The following is a 21719-nucleotide window of genomic DNA, read 5'->3' on the forward strand; positions in this document are numbered from 1 at the left end:
CCTGTTTGGCACTACATTCACAAATATCCAATGCTTCCACCACCCTGACCTTCACTTGCAGCAGTACTTACCATCATCAAGATGCACTGTGGAAATTCATCAGTGGAAAATCTTTAGACTGCACCCCCTCAACTCACAACCACTACCGTCTAGAAGGACAGGGCAGCAGATACATGGGAACACCAACACTTGCAAGATCCCTTCCAAGCTACTCAACATCTTGACTTGGAAATATATTCCCCCATTCCTTCAGTGTCATTGGGTCAGACCTTGGAATTCTCTCCCCAAGGATATTGTAGGTCCTTAAAACCATAGATGGGAGCAATTCAGAAAGGCAGCTCACCACCAGCTAGTGATGAGCAACAAATGCAGAGATAAATTACATATGTTTACATGCTTCCAGTTGATATGACAGGGAAGCATTGGCAATAATAGCACTGGAGACCCTCTGTAATGTTCTCAGCGAGAGGGTTCAAGTCCTAGTGCAGTGGCTAGTGGAATTGAAATTACTCTTGTCAGCAAGCCCAAATGGTTCACTAATATCTTTTAGGGAAGGAAATCTCTATCTTCACCTGGTCTGGTCTACATGTGACTATAGATTTACAGGAATGTACTTGACTTTTCACAGTCCTCTGACATGGCCGAGCAAACCACTCAGTTGTAGCAATCAGGTATAGGGACTGTCTCTTTTAATCCTATAGACTATCTATGACACGGTGGCACAGTGGTTAGCACTGCTGCCTCACAGCGCCAGAGACCCGGGTTCAATTCCCGCCTCAGGCGACTCTCTGTGTGGAGTTTGCACATTCTCCCCGTGTCTGCGTGGGTTTCCTCCGGGTGCTCCGGTTTCCTCCCACAATCCAAAAATGTGCGGGTTAGGTGAATTGACCATGCTAAATTGTCCGCAGTGTTAGGTGAAGGGGTAAATGTAGGAGTATGGGTCTGGGTGGTATACGCTTCGGCGGGTCGGTGTGGACTTGTTGGGCCAAAGGGCCTGTTTCCACACTGTAAGTAATCTAATCTAATCTAATCTAATCTAATCTAATCTAATCTAAAACTATCAACTTTGCAATAAATCCCCCATGTAACACTTTGCCATAAGCTTGTACACTCTACCTTAATAAATGTTTCAGCCTATACTATCTGTCCAACACTTCTTAGTTTCTAGCCTCGACCAGTGGTACAGCATGAATGCTTGGTGTTAGACACCAGTAGTAGACACCATATAGTGCACCTTGCTTGTTATTCCTAAAGTATTATGCATGAGGCTAGTCACATGATAAATTGATCTTTCTGTCTGGGAGTTTTATAATGGCAATGTATTTGTTCTACACAATAGAAGTAGATAGCTTCAATCCAGTTGCTTTTAAATACAAAGTGTTTCATTCCTGAATTTGTCAAATAAACAGTTCAAGGGAGCAACTCAAGCTTTATAGGTTTGAATGCTAACAACTCAAAATAGTTTAGGAGTGTTACAAAAATGCTTTTTAAATAATATTCAAGCTGCTTAACATAAAATATCTATAAAATAGTTGCATTTTTTTGATGTAATGATGAAGTTTCATGCTTATTTACATGCAAGCATAATTAGAACATAGAACAGTACAGTACGGGAACAGGCTCTTCAGCCCACCATGTCTCTGCCAACTATAATGCTATTCTAAACTAATTCTAAATGCCCGCACAAGGTCCATATCCCTCTATTCTCTGCCTGTTAATGCGTCTGTTGAAATGCCTCATAAACATTGATATCATACCTGCTTTTACTACCTGGGAGAAAGTGAGGACTACAGATGCTGGAGATCAGAGTCGACAGTGTGGCACTGGAAAAGCACAATAGGTCAGGCAGCATCCGACGAGCAGGAGAATCAACGTTTTGGGCATAAGCCCTTCATCAGAAATGAGCTGGTGGTTTGGGGCTGAGAGATAAATGGGAGGTGGAGCGGTTGGCAGAAGGTAGATGGGAAAGATTTTACTGCTCTTACTACCTGTAAGTGTATTCCAGGCACCTACTATTTTGTGCGTATAAAAATTCCCCTTGCACATCTCCTTTAAACTTTCCCTCTTCTTACCTTAAACGTACATGGAGGTTTATAAAATTATGACAGTTATAGATAGGTGAATGGCAGGTGTCTTTTCCCTTGGGTGGGGGATTTCAAGACTAGAGGGCATACTTTTAAGGTGAGAGAAGAACAATTTGAAAAAAAAGACACAAGGGATTTTATTTTACAAAGACAGTGGTTCGTATGTGAAATGAACTTCCAGGGGAAATGATGGTTGAAGGTACAGTTACAATGCTTTAGAGACATTTAGATAAGTATATGAATAAGAAATATTCAGAGGGATATGGGCTAAGTGTAGGCAGGCGGGATTAGTTTAGTTTGGGATTATGGTCAGCATGGACTGGTTGGACCAAATGGTCTGTTTCCGTACTGTACAACTATATGACTCTATACCCACTATTATTTGACATTTCCACACTGGGAAAGAGACTCCTGTCCATCCTATCCATATCTTTGTAATTTTATATACTTCTATCAATTGGTTACTTGCATTTAATATTTAAGTGTAAAATGGCCAATTTTGAAACCTTGATAAATTGACATAGAAAGTTTGAATCTGTTAAAAATGTTGGAATATAAGTTAATGTTAGTGAAGTTGAAAGCCTCCATCTTACTGTTTAATTAGCCAGTGTGCATTGGTTCTATATTAGACTGGCACTCTAATTACAGTGTAGGTTCCAACGTGAGCAATCTATCAAATGGAATGTTTGAAAATAAGAAATCAGACCTTTGTTAAACTGAATGTAAAAAGATTTACATTCAATAAATATTGTGAAGATCCACTGAGTGGGGCAATGACAAAATTAAACAGTCACTGCTATTGCTTAAATCATATGGTGTCAATTCTACTAGATCTGACAGTGGAAGGCCAAACTCATAACATTCTCCCATTGTGGGTCTCTGCATACTTTGTACTAACATTAGAAAAAAATCCAGCTAGACTTGCAAAGTTATCAAATGTATGCATTGTTGCATAATGCATTGCTGGTTTAAATTGAATTTATTAATATGGACAAATTGTGAAAATGTTGGTCTCACCTAAACAGTTATCCATAGCTGTTAAAGTTGTCCTGTACTGTAAAATGAGCAGTTTTGGCAGTATGGGAATCAAATTATACTGTTAAAACAATAGCGGTGCAAGTGGTTCTACAATATAATTCTGCAATGAATTATTACAATCCGACAGATTTTTAGTACCTCAGATACACAATTAGTGTTAAATTTAGGAAGACATTGTTAGATTCTGTGACATTGATATTTCCTAGGGCGGGATTTCAATGTTGGGGGAGGTTGGGACAAAGTTGGGAAACCCAAAAGAGCAGATTTTCATTTCATGCTGCATCCAATATTCCGATGCTCATGTTTCCAACCTTGACAGCTAGACTGGATGGCAAGTCTGATTGCCCGTCTGACAAGGAAAACTTGGGAAAAGGCTGGAAGTAGGCTTAGCAGCGGTGTTGTGACTTTGGCAAAAACAGTGGTGGGTGGAGCCACATAAAAAGAGCATAATTCAGAGGTGTCAGGTATGATCATGGGAAGTTTGGGGGATTGCAGAAAGGTTGGGCATGATAATGGAGGATGATCAGGCAGGGCTATGGGAAGTAAACTTTTAAAAACTCTTCTAATATATATTTTGTCCTTCTCACCTCCTTTTAGCCTTCTTAGCATTGCTAAAAATTGTGAAACCTGAACAACAGTGATAAAAATAAACCATGTAAGATCAAAACACATTACCTCCTTAAAAGATATTAATGAATAACCTGCCTCCTGTGATTAGTCACTTGTTCTTCATCCTGTCTTCATTACAAGTAGAAATAGTCAGGTTTGAAGTGAGGTTTAAAACTTTTAACCTTTCCACTTCCCATTTTTTACTTTGCACACTTTTGGGAATCTTCCACATTTCATTTGTATTGCAGAGTCTGCTCCATTGGTCACACATTAACCCATTCCAGGAAGATACCGGTTTGTTAAACAAAATATACATTTTGCATAGACTTCGGTCAGTTTGCAGTTCTATGTAATTTGTTGGGCACGCAGTTGATAAAGAAGAAACAGTAGCATTCCCTTTATGTATTCACATTACAGTTCAGAATACTTAGGTAAGTATTAGTCTCTTCGCTCATAATATCTAACATCTGTCCAAGCACTGAATAATTCTAAAGTATCTTCAGTTCATTTACTGCCTCCAGACTTAAGTCTGTCATTATCAACCTCCCATCTTCTGTCATCCATAATTCCAGCTGATCCAAATTCTGCTATTCATATGCTATAGATTCCTAGAGCTCAGACTTGAAATAATTTTCCCTTTTGTTAAATTTCTCCTTGGTCTTGTCCCGTCTGCCAAACTGTGAACAGAGGATACCCTAAGATCGCCCTCTGCTGGCACTCAACATAAACCCAACTGCTATGTGGGCTCTTATTTGGTCAAGGAATAGGGGCATTGATCGTCTTTGTAACAGTAAAAGTGGTGCAAAATATTCCTCAGAGGGCATGTCCACTATCAGATATGATCTCTTTTTCTCTCAAACAATTTAAGAATCAATTAGAAAACTGTAAAGTCATTCTGGATGTAAACCAAGATGACCACAATTGGGTGGAATGATCTTATGATCAAAACAAAGCTTGATATTTCATTATAGAACACTGCCCTTTCATCATAGGTTCCTAGCAACTATAGTTTAATGTATGTCTAAATCGCTTCTCAGAATGCCTGTTCAAAAAAGAGTTTGACATTAGGCACCATGAGCATCAGACACTTTCCGCAATTAGTTGAAGATCTCTCTGGGATTTTATGCTTCTTGACCAATCTCCTTCATCCAAAGCACACTAAATTCCGAATCTGCAATGTATTCTCATAATGGAAAGCTGTGCACTTTAACTGTAATTAGTTTTCATTAGTGAATATATCTAACATTTGACATACCTCTAACTGCACATATTCCATTGGGTAAGCCAGTTGCATAAAACTTATTGCCATAACTGAAAATTATTGAATTTTGACAGAAAAAAAGTTCTGTGGGTAATTCATTCTGGTAAGCAGTGATGGGAGAGAGGTCCGAATACAAATCAAGGGAAGCCGAGAAAATCTGGGTCTCACTGCACTCTGAAGAATTTCAGTTATAATTTGAAAATGGAAACATAATTTATTAAATACAAATGTGAATGCAATCTTACACAACAAACATAAATAAATAGTACTTTAGTCATGCTGCTATTTGTGAATAGCAAAATGAAAGTACATGAATCATTCAGCATTATTGCAGCGTTCACAATAACAATCTGGTGTAACATTCAACATGTACTCTGCTGGAGTTGCAGATGCAGAGCAATTTTGAGGTCTCAAATCAGCTGCTCCAGTAACACACAGCAGAAATTTACCATACTTCTTTTTAAATTGCAGCAAGAAATTGAAAAGAAAACTGAAAATTAATAAAATGTCTGATTCCTCAAATTGCTAAGTGGTATCACGATGATCCTTCTTTTGACCACCAGCCTAAGTTAACCTAATCCCACTCAAATGCCTCATTTGGCCTCAGTTGCCAGAGGTTTGGGAAGGGAAGCTCTATCTCTGATGCAAATGCCCATGTGAAAATGAAATAAGGATAGCAATAGGTTGCAAATAAAGAGCAAATGCACACACATGATTAAATTAGATTATTGTCTTTTCTAATGTGGTTGTTACTAGTTCTGTTTTAATGACATATTTTGGATTTACTGAACTTTACAACTGATCCTGTAATCAGTAATTATCTCCAATGAGACTCTATTGTGAGTGGGAATTGCAAAGTATCTCCTGGATGGAGTATTGCTTCCATCCTGCTCCCATAATTGCAACTCCTGCATTGTCCATTGTCTGCACAGCTTCAGTTACAAAAGAAGGATTTAATGCTGTCAGTTTGTAAAAGCTGTTTGAACAGAAGTGTAAGTTTGCAATTATACTGGAATTTGGAGTATTTGTGTAAAATTAGAGTTTTGGTTTCATTGCATATACCATACAGTGAAATTTGATTGAAATAAAATCACGTCATCTGCACTTTTTATAGGAAGGAGCTGATAGTAAAGATGCTCAAAATTGATATAAATACTGTAATTAGATTGTGGTGTGCATGTAAGTATAGTTTTTGGCACTTCTGATTTATTGAGAGGATTAGCATTTCTTTGTGTTTGCCAAGTATATTCAAATATAAAGCTACTGCCAGCCACATAGAGGTATCATAAAATAAACCATAATTCACATTAGAAATTCAGCATACCAAATGTCTTTTAAAGACATTTACTGTCTCTTATGTCATTGGGCTATTACTACTTCAGTTCCCTCTCTCTCCAGAATATTATACAATGTAGCACAGCATGTGTATGACTAGTGTATAAAATACATGCTGTTGCTGATTATGCAAGAACATATATGCAAATATACGCAGACATTATCAGCAGGAGGAGGCCACACAGCCACTCGAAGCTGCTCTGCCACTCAATAAGATCATGATTGATTTGATTATCATACGTTCCCGCCTACCCCCGGTAATCTATCACGCCTTTGCTTATCAAGAATCTATCCTCCTTTGCCTTAAAATTATTCAAGGGCTCTGTTTCCATCACCATTCCAGCAAGAGAGTTCAAAGTTTTATGACCATCTGAGAGAAAAGAAATTGCCTCTACTCATTTCAAATGCATTACATCTTATTTTTAATGCCCCTAATTGTCTTTAATAATAGATGTCTTTAAAACTAGTTCCCTAGATTCTCGCAAAATAGGAAATATCATTTCCACATCCACCCTGTCAAGGTCCCTCATGATCTTATGTTTCAATCAAATAGCATCTTACTTCCCTAAATTCCAACAAATACAAGCGTAATATTTCCAAACCTTTCTAATATAAAATGCTCACTGCAGGTATTCACCCAGTAAACCATTCCTGACCTACTTCCTTAAATTTAAAACCTTCCTTAAAACTAAAATTGTTGACAGTGCTCTAGATGTGGTCTCATCAATGCCCTATAACATAACTTTGTTGTAGTTACATTCAATTCCCCTTGCAATAAACAAAAACATTTTATTTGCTTTCCTCATTACTTTCTGTACCTATTTAATAACATTTTTTGTGATTAATGCACTAAGATACCCAGGCCACTCTGCACCTCAGAGTTCTGTAATCTTTCATCATTTACATGCTTCTTCTCCTGCCAAAATGAACAAAATTTCAGATTTTCCTACGCTTTCCTCCATTTGCCCCTCTTTGTCCATTCACTTATCTATATCTCTTTCTAGCCTCCTTGTGTCATCATCATGACTTACTTTCCTACCTATTTTGTGGCATCATTAAATTTAGTACAATTTCTTCAGTATTTTCATCAATTTGTACAAATTGCAAAAAGTTGAGATCCCAATACTGATGAGAGTAACACATGACTCGTTATATTCTGCTAAGCAGAAGAAGATCATTCATGCTTTCTCTGTGACCTGTTAGATAGCCAATCTTCTATACATGCCACTATGTTACTGCCTACTCTATAAGCTTTTATTTTCAGCAATGACCTTTGATGTGGCATCTTTTCAAATGCCTTCTGAGGCATAAAAAACATACAGTACATCCATGTGTTCCCCCTTATCCACAACACGTGTTACTTCTCCAAAGAATTCCAATGAATTGATTATATATGAGTTTTCCTTTAGAAAATTATGTTGGCTCTGCCTAATTACCTTTTTTTTCTTTTCTCTGTGTCCTGTTATAATGTCTTTATTAATAGGTTCAAATATTTTCCTATGAAAGATGTTAAGCTAACTGGCCAGTAGTTCCTGTTTTCTGTTTCCTTTTGTTTTTGAACAAAGGAGTTACACTTGCTATTTTCCAATCTAATGGAACCTTTTCTGAATCAAAAGTGTTTTGGTAAATTAAAACCATTTCATCACCTGTCTCTTGTCACTTCTTTTCAGACCCTAAAATCCATTAGGGCACATGGACTTCTCAGCCCACAGCTCCAACAACTGACTCAGTACTACTTGCCTGGCGATTGTAATTTTCTTGAATTCCTGCCTCCCTGCCTTTTCCTTATTTATAGCTATTTCTGAGATATTACTTATATCCTCTCCAGTGTAGACTAGTGTAAAATATTCATCCAATTCATTGGCCATCTCAAAACTTTCCATTATTAATTCCTAGAATCAGCTTTTACAACACTACCATTCACTTTGTAAATTCATTTTATTTTAAGTATCTATGGAAAATCTTAATGTTTATTTTTATATTTCCAGTTAGCTGTTTCTAGTACTCTAACTTTTATCTCTCAATTAATCTTTTAGTTATTCTTTGCAGTTTTTTCCTGCATTCTATCCAATCTTCTGATCTGCCATCTTTGTGCAATTAATATGCTTTTTCTTAAAGTTTGATTTTTGTTTAGTTGAACATGGATGGTTGGTCCTTTCCTTCAAATTTTTATTTCTCTTTGAGATGCATCTATTGTGTATATTCTGAAATATCTGTTTAAATATCGATCACTGCATCCATATTGAGATATCTCTTAGTCTAATTTGCCAGTTCACATTAGCTAACTCGGCCTTCATACCTTATATGCCCTGATTTAAGTTTAAAATACTAGTCTTGGACCCACTTTTCTCCCTCTCAACTTGAATATTAATTTAATTACATTAGGATTGCATCAGCAACATTACAGGTGTGTGGATCTTTTTCCAGTTCATTCTGATGAAAACTCATCAAGCTGAACCACTGACTCCATTTCTCCAGAGGTTGCAGGCATGTAACAGGATATTTGCAACATTTTCTGTTTTTATTTTCAATTTCTAGTATCTAATATATTTTATTTTGGTCACAGTGTGAGAATTCTTTATTATTAATTTGAAACTAAGAACACAGAAAATCAAAAATTTGCTCTAGGTTTGGAAGCTACAATCTGGAAAATTGCAAGTGAAAGATTGTCTTACTGTGAAACTTATAATATTGAGTGTGTATTTTATTATACGGGTATATTATATTATTGAAATATTCTTACTACAGGTAAATGTAAAGAGGAACCAACCTTTCATTCTCCTATCACTTTTCAAGTGATCACAAATGAAAGACATTGGCACTGATCTGAACTCTCAGCAGGAAGGTGGAGAACAGTGACATTCCTGCCCTGGAGGGCAGTCAGAGGCCTGAAAGGTATCAATCACTGAATACATCTGGTCAGCTGTTCATCCTATCTGGGGAAAAATGTAGTTGACCATTCAAGAAAACCAATAAACAGCAACCTCCCACCAGCATCAGAAATAGATGACTGGGGACCGGTAGATGTTGGAGAGTTTTATTGTGAGAGCCTTATAGCTAATAAAAAAAGTAAGTGGTGGAGAAACCTGTGGATGCAAATGTCTGAGATTTCTGGATAAAAGTTCTGAGAACCTGGATAAATGGTTCTTTTTCTAAACGGTGAAAATTCATAAAGCCAAAGTACAAAGGGATCTCGGAGTGCTAGTATAGTATTCTCTAAAGGTTAACTTTCAGGTTGAGTCCGTGGTTAAGAAAGCAAATGTAATGTTGCCATTTATCTCAAGAGGGTTGGAATGTAAAACTAGTGATGTGCTACTGAGACTTTATAAAGCTCTGGCTACGCCCCATTTAGAATACTGTGTCCAGTTTTGTGCCCCACACCTCAGGAAGGACAAACTGGCACTGGAGCAAGTCCAGCAGAGATTCACATGAATGATCCCTGGAATGGTAAGCCTAACATACGATGAACGGCTGAGGATCCTGAGATTGTATTCATTAGAGTTTAGAGATTGAGGGGAGATCTAATAGAAACTTACAAGATAATGCATGGTTTAGAAAGAGTGAATGCTGAGAAATTGTTTCTGTCAGGTGGGGATACTAGGACCCATGGGCACAGCCTTAGAATTAGAGGAGGTCAATTTAGAACAGAAATGAGGAGACATTTCTTCAGCCAGAGAGTGGTGGGCCTGTGGAATTCATTGCCACGGAGCGTAGTGGAGGCCAGGACATTAAATGTCTTCAAGGCAGAGATTGATAAATTCTTAATCGTGCAAGGAATTAAGGAATACAGGGAGAGTGCGGGTTGAAATGCCCAGCAGCCATAATTGAATGGCCAAGTGGATTCAATGGGCTGACTGGCCTTACTTCCGCTCCTATTTCTTATGGTCTTATGGTCTTATACATCTCCTTGTAGGGTCCGCTGAAATATTCCTGCACCTTTGAGTGTACGAAAGCTGTTTTTGTAAAATTTAGCTTGCTGACTTCCTTACAACTTCACTTAGTGGATCACTTATAGTCAGAATTCTGAAGGGGGATGAAAGAATCATAAACTGATACAGAATTTCAGAAGGCCATTTGATCCATTGTATCTCTCCAGTTTTTTACACAAACAAGTCAGCTAGTCCCTTCATCTTCACCGTTTCCACATAGCCCTGAAAACCTTACCTTTCCATATCATTATCAATTTTCTTTTGAAAAATATAATTGAATCTTCCCTTACCAGTCTCAGGCTGTATAACTCAGACTGTAAAGACTAACAATGCAAAACTGGTTTTCCTCACATTACTTCTGGATTTTCTGTAAATCAATTTAAATTGCTGTTTTCTGTTTCTCAACCACTCTGCCAGTGTAACAATTTTGATTAGATTCCCTACAGGATGGAAACAGGCTGTTCAGCCCAACATGTCCATACTGACTCTCCAAAGAGTAACCCACCCAGACTCATTTCTCTACATTTACCCCTGACTAATGCACCAACACTATGGGCAATTTAGCATGGCCAGTTCACCTAACCTGCACATCTTTTGGAATGTGGGACAAAACCAGAGCACCTGGAGGAAACCCATGCTAACATGGGGAGAACGTGTAAACTCCATACAGACATCACCTGAGGCTAGAATTGAACCCAGGTCCCTGGCACTGTGAGGCAGCAGTGCTAACCACCATGCCACCCCTTTCTCTCTATATATTCTGTCCAGACTCCTCATGATTTTGAACACTTCTATAAAGTATTCCCTCAACCTTCTCTGAAGAGAGCAGTCCTAGCTTTTCCAAGTTATCCATTTAACTATAGTTCAAATTTCTGGAACCATGTTTATGTATCCCCTACGCCTTATTGATCATGTTCTCAATCTACGATTTTCAATTATTTGAAGGCCCCCTGTCTGAAATTGCATCCTTTATTTTATTTTTCCTTTCTTCCTTTCTCTTACCAAAATATTTCACATTTCTCAGCACTAAATAGCAAATTATCCCATTGGGAAACATGAAGGCTGGACCTACAGGACCATAGAAGATAGAGCATGCAAAGGCCATGACAGAGTGGGTGTACATCAGGACAAAATAACCATGGCCTTGGGCTCTAGAGGCCTGCTATGCTCAGGTCAGGGACAGGGCCCATTATGCTTAGGTCAGGGTTCAGGAATCAGGGACAGGGCCAATGACTTAGGTTACACGCAGCACCCACAATTTCTGTTCAAAACACAGTCATATAGCAGTGGCCTGCTGGCAGGAAAACATCCTGCGATTAAGACAGAGGCAGGAAGTGGCCCAGTGAGATGTTAATTATCTCCAAACCACTGCAATTCAATCCAGCAGTGGCTTAAGCATTAAATGGGATTGCTTGTGCCTCCCGAAGGCTGTCGACAAATCCTGACACATCTCCATCCAGCCTATCAGCAGGTGAGTCTCTTATCCTCTTGCCTCCATGGATATCAGAAAGTGGAAGCTTTTGAAATCCATCTCCTACCCTTACCTCCAATACCTCCAATGCACCTCCTTCTGCAATCCTCTCCCTGCAATGTCTATCTTGCATTCAATCCTGAGTCATAGGATCTAATGATGATTTCTAGTGAAGTCTCTGCAACATTACCTCAGCAGATACCACTAGGGTTTTCCACTACTTTTACTGACCTGTTAAGATGCAGTCAATTCAGGTACGCCTCCAAAACAGAAGAAACTGTTTGACTTTCCAATGGATCTCCAATATTAAATTCCACCATCTTCTTCACTTGTCTTCCCATTCCATCAAACAGTGTTTGAATTCATGATATTTGTCACTATTCTCTTCACAATCAACAAATCCTGACAGATCTGCATCCAGCCTATCAGCAGGTGAATCTCTTATCCTCTTACCTCCATGGATATTGGAAAGTGGAAGCTGTTGAAATCCCTCATTACCAGCATTGTGGGTCAACACACAGCAAGTGGACAGCAGCGATTCAAGAAGGCAGCTCACCACCATTTCTCAAGGGCAAATAGGGACAGGCAATCAATACTGGCTAGCCAGTGATGCCCAAGTCCCACAAGTGCATTTTAAAAATTCCATATTTTGTGTCATCTAAAAATTTGACAATTGTGCCTTGTACACCTGTGTTTAGGTCATTAATAAATATCTAGAAGAGCTGTGGTCCTAGTATTGACCACCACAGAACCCCACTATACACCAAATCCAGTCCAATAAACGACTATTCATGACTACTCTCTATATACGTACCCGGGACAATTACCCTTCCACTCATCAATTCCACATTCATGATGCCACTTTCCCTTTTACTCTGTAGGCTATAAATTTGCTGACAAGCCGGTTTATGTGGACCTTATCAAATGCCTTTGTAAACTCATCTACGATACATCAACAACATAACCCTCATTAAACAAAACTAAAAGCCTCAAAACCTCAAAATAATTAGCCAAAATTTGTCCTTTCATAAATTCTTCAACATTTGTTTAAGTAAATGTTACTTCTGTCTTGGATTTTATTTTTAATAGTGCTCATGCCACCAAAGTTAAACCAACTGATATCTTTATACTTTGGAATTAGATTAGATTTCCTACAGTGTGGAAACAGGCCCTTTGGCCCAATAAGTCCACATCGACCCTCTGAAGTGTAACCCACCTCCCTCTGACTAATTGTCCATAGTGTTAGAATGGCCAATTCATGTGACCTGCACATCTTTGGACTGTGGGAGGAAACCGGAGCACTCGAAGGAAACCCACACAGACACGGGGAGAATGTGCACAGTGCCCAAGGCTGGAATCAAACCTGGATCTGTGAGGTAGCAGTGCTAACCACTGAGCCATCATGCCGTGATATTTGCAATTCTCCAGTTATCTGACATTACTCCAGTACCTAAGTAGAATTCGAAGATTATGAAGAATGCCTTTGCAATTTCCACACTTACTGTCCACTCTTATCTTTCACCTTTAGTGGGTTTTTTTTTATTTTTCATTGAATGTGGACATCATCTGTGCAAGATGAGATTTGAGTAAATGGACAACCTGAAGATCATGAAGCATAGATTCTGTATTCCATTGACATTGAGTCAATACAAACAGGAATGGAAATTAAGGATAAACAAAGTATTATTTAATGTATGTACAGGGAACAAAGCCTATGGGTTACATTATACTGAGGAATCCTTGGTTGTCTGAGGAGGCTGTACTATGGTCACTTGCAGTAGCCACCTTTTTTTTCCCTTTTTTTAAAATTAACCCAATTTTCTAATTAACTCATTCAGAGATGTTATTACACTCACCTCTAGAACAGGTGATACTTGAATCTGGGCCTCTCGGTTCAGGGGTAGGGACTCTACAAGTGTGCTACAAGAGGGCAGAAATCATCCTTCCACTGATTAAGTAATTCCATCCATTCGACTTCAATTTACATAATTGGCTCATTCATTGTCCAAGAATGTGCATTTAAAATTATGGACTCAAGTAATCAAGACCATTATATTGTGTGCACTAATTGCCTCTTTGATATATCAGCTAAGTAGCTGTAATGAGAATAAAACACTTAATAGCGATATCTGAAGTTCCTATATCACAAACACAAGAGAATGCATCACAGATAGAGATTCACACACTGGATTATTACCATCACCAAAAAAAAAATTGGAGTCAAAAAGGTGCAATAACCTGGATGTAGGTGAAACAGAAAACAATTACACATAGAGTCATAGAGTCATAGAGATGTACAGCATGGAAACAGACCTTTTGGTCCAATCTGTCCATGCCGACTAGATATCCCAATCTAATCTAGTCCCACCTGCCAGCACCCGGCCCATATCCCTCCAAACCCTTCCTATTCATATACCCAACCAAATGCCTCTTAAATGTTGGAATTGTACCAGCCTCCACCACATCCTCTGGCAGCTCATTTCATACACGGACCACCCGCTGCGTGAAAAAGTTGCCCCTTAGGTCTCTTTTATATCTTTCCCCTCTCACCCTAAACCTATGCCCTCTTGTTCTGGACTCCCGGACCCCAGGGAAAAGACTTTGTCTATTTATCCCGTCCATGCCCCTCATAATTTTGTAAACCTCTATAAGGTCACCCCTCAGCCTCCGACGCTCCAAGGAAAACAGCCCCAGCCTGTTCAGCCTCTCCCTGTAGCTCAAATCCTCCAACCCTGGCAACATCCTTGTAAATCTTTTCTGAACCCTTTCAAGTTTCACAACATCTTTCCGATACGAAGGAGACCAGAATTGCGCACAATATTCCAACAGTGGTCTAACCAATGTCCTGTACAGTTGCAACATGACCTCCCAACTCCTGTACTTAATACTCTGACCAATAAAGGAAAGCATACCAAACGCATTCTTCACTATCCTATCTACCTGCGACTCCACTTTCAAGGAGCTATGAACCTGCACTCCAAGGTCTCTTTGTTCAGCAATACTAGGACCTTACCATTAAGTGTATAAGTCCTGCTAAGATTTACTTTCCCAAAATGCAGCACCTCGCATTTATTTGAATTAAACTCCATCTGCCACTTCTCAGCCCATTGGCCCATCTGGTCCAGATCCTTTTGTAATCTGAGGTAACCCTCTTCATTGTCCACTACATCTCCAATTTTGGTGTCATCTGCAAACTTACTAACTGTACCTCTTATGCTCGCATCCAAATCATTTATGTAAATGACAAAAAGTAGAGGGCCCAGCACCGATCCTTGTGGCACTCCACTGGTCACAGGCCTCCAGTCGGAAAAACAACCCTCCACCAACACCCCCTGTCTTCTACCTTTGAGCCAGTTCTGTATCCAAATGGCTAGTTCTCCCTGTATTCCATGAGATCTAACCTTGCTAATCAGTCTCCAATGGGGAACCTTGTCGAACGTCTTACTGAAGTCCATATAGATCACATCTACCGCTCTGCCCTCATCAATCTTCTTTGTTACTTCTTCAAAAAACACAATCAGGTTTGTGAGACATGATTTCCCACGCACAAAGCCATATTGATTATCCCGAATCAATCCTTGCCTTTCCAAATATATGTACATCCTGTCCCTCAGGATTCCCTCCAACAACTTGCCCACCACTGAGGTCAACCTCACTGGTTTATAGTTCCCTAGCTTGTCTTTACTGCCCTTCTTAAACAGTGGCACTACATTTGCCAACCTCCAGTCTTCCGGCACTTCACCTGTGACTATCGATGATACATATATCTCAGCAAGAGACCCAGCAATCACTTCTCTAGCATCCCACGGAGTTCTAGGGTACACCTGATCAGGTCCTGGGGATTTATCCATCTGTAACTGTTTCAAGACATCCAGCACTTCCTCCTCTGTAATCTGGACATTTTGCAAGATGTCACCATCTATTTCCCGACAGTCTGTATATTCCATATCCTTTTCCACAGTAAATACTGATGCAAAATATTCATTTAGTATCTCCCCCATTTTCTGCATCTCTACACAAAGACCACCTTGCTGATCTTTGAGGGGCCCTATTTTCTCTCTAGTTATCATTTTGTCCTTAATATGTTTGCAAAAAGCCTTTGGATTCTCCTTAATTCTATTTGCCAAAGCTATCTCATGACCCCATTTTGCCCTCCTGATTTCCCCCTTAAGTATACTTCTACTGCCTTTATACTCTTCTAAGGATTCACTCGATCTATCTTGTCTATATCTGACATATACTTCCTTCTTTTTCTTAATCAAACCTTCAATTTCTTTAGTCATCCAGCATTCCCTATACCTACCAGCCTTCCCTTTCACCCTGACAGGAATATACTTTCTCTGGATTCTTGTTATCTCATTTCTGAAGGCTTCCCATTTTCCAGCTGTCCCTTTACCTGCGAACATCTGCCTTCAATCAGCTTTCGAAAGTTCTTGCCGAATACCGTCAAAACTGGCCTTTCTCCAATTTAGAACTTTGAGTTTTAGATCTGGTTTATCCTTTTCCATCGCTATTTTAAAACAAATAGAATTATGGTCGCTGGCTCCAATGTGCTCCCCCACTGAGCACATTTCCCAAGAGTAGGTTCCTACATCCTGATCACTGACTGTGATGTCCTTGATAAATTACATTAGGTACCTGTTTGCCAGAACATTGAATTTATCCTCATCTTCAAAGCTACCCAATCTGCCACAATTGGATGGCATTGTCTCCAGTGCCCAGAAGTTAAAATTATTGTGAAAATGTGAAGTCGTTTGCTGAGGTTGAGGGTTTCAGTCCTTTGACCTGAATCAAAGATTTAAGTAAGAGTGTATTCAACATAAGAATCTAATATTACAAAAAATCACCTGAAGATCATCTGGCTCCATGTTTAAAGTCCAGCTGCACACCCTGCAGTCAGGTTTGATCCCTTGAACTGTGTGCCTGAGCCTCAACAGTCAGGGTGTGGTCCAGATAAAATCAGAGCTGATTGCTTACTTCATGGATGTGAACCTGGAAGTCTTGCTGGATGAGATGATGCAGAGGAAGGCATTCCTTTATCCAGCTGACCACCAAAGGAGGCTACACCATCAGACCAAGCCAGCTTAGACACAGACTGCAGCCTAGGTCAGGGCTACATCCTGGGTGAAAGGGAGATCCAGCAGTGCAGGAGAAAGGTCAATGATCTTTTGGATGCCACAAAGGTAAGTGCCACCCTCCTCTCTCTGTTACCTCAAACTCACCCAATTTCTGACATTTCACACACATCTTACCAAGGTTTCTAGACTAATCTCATTTCCACTCAATGGCTCTCACCCACCTCATTCTCCCAAACTACTAACCATTCCTACCCTCTGCACATCTCACTCTCTATGGGGACACTTCACAACCTCTCCTGCTCCTGTTTCACCATTAACTGCTCTTCCATCCACCTGAACTATACTCAGTTCCTCTCACTGCAGAAAATAGTGGCTCACAACCAAGTGGAAAGGAGTGTTGTGGACATCAGGCTGTTCATCCCCCACCATGATAAAAATCAGTTCTTTGCCAGACATGAGCATCATCATTCATCTGGGAATGGAGGCACATCAATGGCAACAGCACAATAAGCTTTGTTTTGCTGCGCTGCTCTTCCAATATTACCAGTACTAACTCATGACTATTCAGCACAAGCTTTTACTCTTTTCATTCCCTCTCTTATGCAGGCACTAATGGCACTCAGTGAATCTCCACTAAGAGGCCAGCACTGGAGACTGTCAGCTCACCCTCCCAAACCCTCAGACCTACCTGTGATTCCTAAGCTGAGAAGCATGATGTTGCGTGTGGGTGGGAGACTCTCAGTAGATTTGAGTTGTCTATGTCCAAAGGCATTTGGCTATAACTTCCCAAGCCTCAAAAGCAAACAGGGCCAACTACTGAACAAGCTCCCTCCACCCAAGCTGTGGGTGTTGGGATTACATTTCGATATACTGGAGACAAATGAAGTAGCAAGCTTACTGGGGCACAGGTGAAATGTCAGTGTAAGCAAGCTTTCACTTTTGTAAAAAATAGACAACCCTAATTAAGTTGCACTCAGGTGAGAGATGAGCAGCATCATCATGTATCCCAAGTATTGTTTATCTCTCACAAGCAAATGACTCCTGCAGATATCCTGAAACATCACAGATCCTTGAACTGTAACATTGAGAACTGCAGCCAAGGTGTTGCACTTTACTGTGGACTACATTGAGGCTACAAGCAAAGTGCAAGAATTGTGCTGTGACCTGGCTGGCGTCCATCATTCCACAATTGTACTCACCTTGTAAGTGACAGGAAAAAAATCAGTAATGATTCTCTGCATCTCTGAGGGACATGTTTATTCTGTGTGTTAGCTGTTCATGGAAGCTCACGATATTGAAAGCTAGGAGATGTACAATGGACAGTTCATGTGTCCACTCTTCTATGAAGGGATTGGGAGGGTGAGCTGACAGTCTCCAGTGCTGGCCTCTTAGTGGAGATTCACTGAGTGCCATTAGTGCCTGCATAAGAGAGGAAATGAAAGGAGTAAAAGCTTGTGCTGAATAGTCATGAGTTAGTACTGGTAATATTGGAAGAGCAGCGCAGCAAAACAAAGCTTATTGTGCTATTGCCCATTGATGTGCCTCCATTCCCAGATGAATGATGATGCTCATGTCTGGCAAAGAACTGATTTTTATCATGGTGGGGGATGAACAGCCTGACGTCCATAACACTCCTGACAAGTTCAGACCTTTCCACTTGGTTGTGAGCCACTATTTTCTGCAGTGAGAGGAACTGAGTATAGTTCAGGTGGATGGAAGAGCAGTTAATGGTGAAACAGGAGCAGGAGAGGTTGTGAAGTGTCCCCATAGAGAGTGAGATGTGCAGAGGGTAGGAATGGTTAGTAGTTTGGGAGAATGAGGTGGGTGAGAGCCATTGAGTGGAAATGAGATTAGTCTAGAAACCTTGGTAAGATGTGTGTGAAATGTCAGAAATTGGGTGAGTTTGAGGTAACAGAGAGAGGAGGGTGGCACTTACCTTTGTGGCATCCAAAAGATCATTGACCTTTCTCCTGCACTGCTGGATCTCCCTTTCACCCAGGATGTAGCCCTGACCTAGGCTGCAGTCTGTGTCTAAGCTGGCTTGGTCTGATGGTGTAGCCTCCTTTGGTGGTCAGCTGGATAAAGGAATGCCTTCCTCTGCATCATCTCATCCAGCAAGACTTCCAGGTTCACATCCATGAAGTAAGCAATCAGCTCTGATTTTATCTGGACCACACCCTGACTGTTGAGGCTCAGGCACACAGTTCAAGGGATCAAACCTGACTGCAGGGTGTGCAGCTGGACTTTAAACATGGAGCCAGATGATCTTCAGGTGATTTTTTGTAATATTAGATTCTTATGTTGAATACGCTCTTACTTAAATCTTTGACTCAGGTCATAAGACTGAAACCCTCAACCTCAGCAAAGGACTTCACATTTTCACAATAATTTTAACTTCTGGGCACTGGAGACAATGCCATCCAATTGTGGCAGATTGGGTAGCTTTGAAGATGAGGATAAATTCAATGTTCTGGCAAACAGGTACCTAATGTGATCAAGGACATCACAGTCAGTGATCAGGATGTAGGAACCTACTCTTGGGAAATAAGGCAGGGCAGGTGACTGAGGTGTCAGTGGGGGAGCACTTTGGGGCAGCGACGGATATGTCAGGTATAGACAGGATAGATCGAGTGAATCCTTAGAAGAGTATAAAGGCAGTAGGAGTATACTTAAGAGGGAAATCTGGAGGCCAAAAAGGGGACATGAGATAGCTTTGGCAAATAGAATTAAGGAGAATCCAAAGGGTTTTTACAAACTCATTAAGGACAAAAGGGTAACTAGGAAGAGAAAATAGCCCCTCAAAGATCAGCAAGGTGGCCTTTGTGTAGAGACACAGAAAATGGGGAAGATACTAAATGAGTATTTTGCATCAGTATTTACTGTGGAAAAGGATATGGAAGATATAAAATGTAGGGAAATAGATGGTGACATCTTGCAAAATGTCCATATTACAGAGGAAGAAGGGCTGAATGTCTTGAAACGCATAAAGGTGGATAAATCCCAGGACCTGATCAGGTGTACCCAAGAACTCTGTGGGATGCTAGAGAAGTGATTGCTGGGCCTCTTGCTGAGATATTTGTATCATCGATAGTCACAGGTGAGGTGCCGGAAGACTGGAGGTTGGCTAACGTGGTGCTACTGTTTAAGAAGGACGGTAAGGACAAGCCAGGGAAATATAGACCAGTGAGCCTGATATCAGCGGTGGGCAAGTTATTGGAGGGAATCCTGAGGGACAGGATGTACATGTATTTAGAAAGGCAAGGATTGATTAGGGATAGTCAACATGGCTTTGTGTGTGGGAAATCATGTGTCACAAACTTCATTGAGATTTTTGAAGAAGTAACAAAGAAGATTGATGACAGCAGAGCAGTAGACGTGATCTATATGGACTTCAGTAAGGCGTTCGACAAGGTTCCCCATGGGAGACTGATTAGCAAGTTAGATCTCATGGAATATAGGGAGAACTAGCCATTTGGATACAGAACTGACTCAAAGGTAGAAGACATGTTACTTTTCAATCGTTTAAGATGTTTGGTGCAACTCCAGAGAAAGCTCACCAATGTTAGGCAGAAAAATGTAGAGCTACCTGCCTCATTAATACTGCATTGTGGTAACTGGGAGAGGGCAGTGCAACAAAGATTGGACTACATTATGGAGGATTAGTGATGGTTCTTTTATCTCTTTCTGATGGCAATCACCTGTGAAGACACAACCACACTCAGAAAATAAGGGGGCTGAACAAGTCCTTTGCTTATACTTCATTCAGGAAGGCTCAGTCCCCAGTGGGGATCTAAAATATAGGTTGGACCACTCTGTTGTTTATTCAAGAATTCTAACCCCTGTTTAAGGCAGCTGCTCAGACTCCTGAAAATATTGTTTTGGACATTGTTCAAATGCATTTACATATACAGAACTAAGTATATTTAAACAAAAATATACATAGTTCTGGTCATTTTTGCTCTCATTTTCAATCCACAAAGTAGGTGAAACAAGAATTAATTTCTACCCATCAAGCTATAAGACATTATAAGTGTTTCCACAGCAGGATAAATGCAATAACAGTGGAGGAAGGCAATGCTGTGTTAATGGGTTGAACATAATGCTGGGATTTTAGCCTGAACTAATAGCTAAGAAAAGGACAGTGCAAATGTTGGATTTAATCTTCTCAAAGTTCATATGAAGGACATTATGGGTCATCAGTGGTCCTTGTAGAGAGTCCTGCCTTCACATTAAGGACACCCTTTGTTGTGTGTGTGCACAATCATCATCACAAAGGGGATAATTTTTGAGCAGACCATTAGCGGCAGTAGAATTGTACTCAAACTCAATCTGCAACCTCATGGCTTGACACATATCCCACCCTACCATTATCATGTAGCCAGGGATCACTCTAATTCACTGACAAGTACAGGAGGGCATATCAGGAGCTGCACCAGGCAAACCTAAAAATGAAGTATCAACCTAATGAAGACACAACACAGGACTACCTGCTTGCTAAAAGCATAAACCGTGAGGATTAAACAAAGCTTAGTAATTTCACAACCAGGAGATCACACATAAGCTCTGCAGTCGTGCCACATGGAGTCATGTATGGTGTAAACAATCAAACAACTCACTGTCGTGAGGCAACACAAATATTCCTGTCCTCAAAGAAGGGGGAATGCAAAACATCAGCACAAAAGGAAAGGCTGAAGAATTGTAACAAATGATCTTATGGTTTTATCACTAAAGAATTAAAGGGTTATTAGGAAAAGGGAAGGAAAGTGAAGTTCAGAAGAATCAGATCAGCCATAGAATAACAGAGCAAACTCAAAACGCTTGCTGCTTCTCCTACATCTTATGGTTTTACAATCTTCAGTCATAAGTTCATAATCAATTTTCTTTTCCAGAGGGGTGGCATGGTGGCTCAGTAGT

At 40.1% G+C, this 21719-nt stretch overlaps 1 protein-coding gene across 2 annotated transcripts in view; it reads right to left on the reverse strand.

Moving 5' to 3' along the window:
- LOC122555118 (gamma-aminobutyric acid receptor subunit rho-3-like) overlaps positions 1–21719 on the reverse strand; it is a 116695-nt gene that overhangs the window by 38742 nt on the left and 56234 nt on the right. The window lies entirely within an intron of this gene.

Source organism: Chiloscyllium plagiosum, chromosome 12 (genome assembly GCF_004010195.1).
Source record: "Chiloscyllium plagiosum isolate BGI_BamShark_2017 chromosome 12, ASM401019v2, whole genome shotgun sequence".
NCBI classification, from domain to species: Eukaryota; Metazoa; Chordata; class Chondrichthyes; order Orectolobiformes; family Hemiscylliidae; genus Chiloscyllium; species Chiloscyllium plagiosum.